Genomic DNA, 4,268 nt, shown 5'->3' on the forward strand with positions numbered 1-4,268 from the left:
TACCTTAGGTTTATAAGATATGTTCCATAAGTATGACACTGCTAGAGACTTAACGACACGAGAATTGACTACACTCAGTTTTGCAGTCCATCTTCCGATTTAGTTTGTTCTAATCCACACAAGGCGTCGCTTTACGACTGTTAGTAACCGGTGTAACAAACTTATGGAGCAATACTTATGAACTTATGATATTACAGAGTTTGGAAATTTCATGATTTTAATCAAAAATAATTTTTGTAAACCGTTGTTCGAAATTCCAAAAGTTGAAGTACAAGATGAGGGTTCATACAAACCGGGAAAACCTGGAAAAATCAGGGAAATAAATAGTTGACAAAAACCTCATGGGAAATTTCGAATTTTTAGTAAAATTCAGGGAAATCAGGGAAATTTGCGTCAAACAGGGGCCGAGTAATTAAGCAAAATGTTCGTTCCATAGGATTAACATTACGCTATACTTTGGAGGCTCATAACTCTGGTTATATTAGAGATACGGGGATGTCCTTTGAGTATGTTATAGCCCAATTTGTCCCCCATCCAACCATACTAAAAGCGTGGGGCTACGACAAACAGGGGCCGAGTAATTAAGCAAAACTTAAACAAAGAACCCCCTCCATAGGAATAGCATTACACTAAACTTTGGAGGCTCGTAACTCTGGTTCAACTAGATATACGGGGATGTCCTTTGAGTATGTTATAGCCCAATTTGCCCCCCATCCAACCATACTAAAAACTTAGGGCTACGACAAACAGGGGCCGAGTAATTAAGCTAAACGTAAACAAACAACCCCCTCCATAGGAATAGCATTACACTAAACTTTGGAGGCTCATAACTCTGGAAAATTCATGGAAGCATGTGGGGAAAAACCTGGAAATCTCAGGGAAGTTTGTTTTCCAAAAGTTGTATGAACCCTGAAGATTGCTTTTCTCGAATTATCCCGCTGCCTTTGACACATTCTGTTCTACGCGTAGATAAGGTGGAGTGCCATAGTACTCTTATTTTAAAAGTCTCCTATTCCGAGACATCTTATCTCAATTGAGAAGAAAAGCCAGAAGAACATAAAAGGATTTGAGTTCTGTAGAATGTATTCGCGTCCATTAGCAAACGCGTCTAAAATCTACCCATCTCTTTCATCTCAACCCTAAACCCCCTCCAGTGGCGAGACCTAGCTCATTAAAAGTACCACCATATATGCCGCTGAGAGAAAAGCATTACTGGTCAATCCTTTATGGTTTTCCAGCTATAGCACTCACTTTCTAGTTGTCCTCGTCGACGCCGCCTCGGGCTTTGAAAGCCTGGCAGTCCTTGGAAAAGGTTTAGCTCGTTAAAATCTTAGTTCTAACACACACACACACCCTGACCCTGATGACAAAACTAGGCCTACCTTACCCTATACCAAACTGGAACGGTCCGCCTCTCGGATGATATCTGTATATATATATAACCAGTACGTCCCAGCTTATTTTATCGATGGGTTGTTAACTAGAGATGGCCGGGTTTTAGCTAGCCTTCTTGGTACTGACAACTCTTTTACATTTACAACTTGTAAATAGAAAAATAAAATCTCTAGCGGATTGGTTTTCTAAATGATGAAACAAACTGAAATCGTGTGAGGGGTATGTCGCTTAGGAAGGTCGCCGAAATTTTTGGATGTAATTAATGAATTAAACTGGGATTGCATCATTGATCTATCCTGATTTAGCTGAAGAAAAAAAAAACTAAATTTATAACCAAGAAGTGATATCTAGTTTACTAGGGAGAAGGTTTAAGATGCCTAAGTATTCGCGCGCCATAGTCCCAGTCCCCCTTTCAAAATACAAGGGGGACGTAAAAGGAGGCCGGACTATTTCGCCTCTCCTCAGTCGGAAAATACGTAATTTTTGTCATTCGCGTCGCGCTGACGTAAGTTTTCAAGAACCAATGAGATGCTGGTTGTAATTTAGAGGCGGGGATTAACTCCGGACCTACGTTTGGACTGGAGATAAAGCTGTTATACCTTCACCCTAATAAACTAGATATCACTTCTTGTTATAACTTAAGGCCTTTTCAGACGCTACAACTTTTAGAATCATTTAAATGAGTCAACTTCAGAAGTTGAACATGTTGAACCACCAAATTGAAACTGACCAATTTTACTGACTCAACTTTGTCTTTTTGACCCATCTATAGTTAAGTCAAAAGTTGTATCTTCTGAAAAGGCCTTTAGTTTACCCATCTTATTTCATTATATCCATTTTATTTCGCTAGTGATTTACCCCTTGAATGGAATAAACAAAAACGAACTCTAAGCTTCAGACATTTGCTGCTCAGTCTACAGCTTTATGGGTTTGAGAGGTTGTCGTAAAAAGTGGCCAAACCTTTGAATTGATTGGGGAGTGGGATGAGAGAAGGTAAAGGATGGAAATTGGATCGTAAAACCGGAAGTGATTAGTTATAGGGGTTAAGTGGGGAGGCACTTCTTTTTTTTGGTGGTTTCAAGGGGGGAATAGTACAAGGGTTGAATTCTCATGGCCCGGTCCCCCTGTAAGCTGAACGAATTGTCCCTCACTCCCGATGGCCTTGTATACCTCAGGAAAGTTCTTAAACAGTCTAGAAGGAGGCAAGAAGTGATATCTAGTTTATTAGGGAGAAGGTATAAGATGCCTAAGTATTCGTGCGCTATAGTCCCAGTCCCCCTTTCAAAATACAAGGGGGGGGGGACGTAAAAGGAGGCCGGGCTATTTCGCCTCTCATTAGACGGAAAATACAAGTAATTTACGTCATTCGCGTCGCGCTGACGTGAGTTTTCAAGAACCAATGATATGCTGGTTGTAATTTAGAGGCGGGGATTAACTCCGGACCTACTATACGTTTGGACTGGAGATAAAGCTGGAAATGTGGCGAATTTATACCTTCTTCCTAGTAAACTAGATATCACTTCCAGAAGGAGGTCTGAATTTTCAATCAAGTAAATTAATTGACAAAACGGAATCATTTAAAAGTAGCTTCATATATATTTTTTATTGCACGACTTTTGACATGTGTTGAAATATGTGTCATCAAAATATTTTTTTTTATTTAAAATTCAATATTATTATTATATTCCATTCACCAATTCACAAATGTCAAAAACGTGACGTCCCTGGGCGACAAACAATCGACTTCCATTTTATTTTATATTTTTTTTGGAAGTGCTTAATTGGTTTGGTTAATTGTATATTTTAATTTTTATAATTAATTATACAAAATATCATCATGTATTTCTTTCAAGTAGATATGAATTTGCCCTAAAATTCCCGCCAACAATCACTAAAGCCTAATTTTAGTTAATTTTAATTTTTTTAAATTAATTAACAGTTAAATAAGCCTAATTATAGCTATTAGATCGTTACGTCTACTAGTTTAATATATTCCAAGAAACACACGATTAACATTTAATATGATCATGACCTTTTTTTTAATCAAAAATTAATTAAAGATTTAATCGGGGTCATAAGTTCATCCCAAATAGAGTATTCGAAGCTAAAATACTACGCCATTAATAATTTAGTCGGTAACATGGTATTGATTATTCTATCTGATATGAACTGTAGATGGGCGGTGTCAGATGATTTTTTTCTTTCTTTTTTATAATTGTCATTTATTCTTAATCACGTTTTAATCTTAGTGTTTATTTTTAATTAATTCGAGTAATTAGAAGAGATAATCATGCATTGAAACCAAAATTCATCATTATTATTGGTTAACTTTAGCCAAGAATTTTTTTATCATGTTTATTTTTTTTAATTAACATTATTGTAAAATTTAAAAAGCGCTTTAGATTTTTATAGTTTCAGTTATATAATTAGAAAAAAAAGTCAGTTTTAATTAATTTGACAAGCCATTACCTTATACCGTAATATAAAACATTTTTTTTCTTTTGGAATCTTTATTTTGTTAATGGAAAAGTTTAAAGAGTTGGTTTTATGAATTTTTAGGGTAAGGGCAGAATATTTAGATATGGAATTTATTTTATTTGTGGCAGGAATATGTGAATTTTCTTATCTGTTTGTTTTTTCTTTCTGTTTTACTGATTAATCCTTTATATCTGGGAAATATGCTCTTAACAATATAATGCGGGATTTACGCGTAAAGTCAAGAAGAAAAATTTATTTCAATTCGCCTCCATCTTGGAAAATGTCGGCTAGGAGTGTTATAAAAATTTCAACAGGGAATAACTAACGCCCGTACATTTTCAACCTTGAAGGACAGAGGGATGGAGTAGAAACCTCCATGCATATAATCATATAAC

This window comes from Phalangium opilio, unplaced genomic scaffold (assembly GCF_054372755.1).
Source record: "Phalangium opilio isolate 3A_F unplaced genomic scaffold, DU_Popi_V2 ptg000082l_1, whole genome shotgun sequence".
In the NCBI taxonomy this organism is placed as follows: domain Eukaryota; kingdom Metazoa; phylum Arthropoda; class Arachnida; order Opiliones; family Phalangiidae; genus Phalangium; species Phalangium opilio.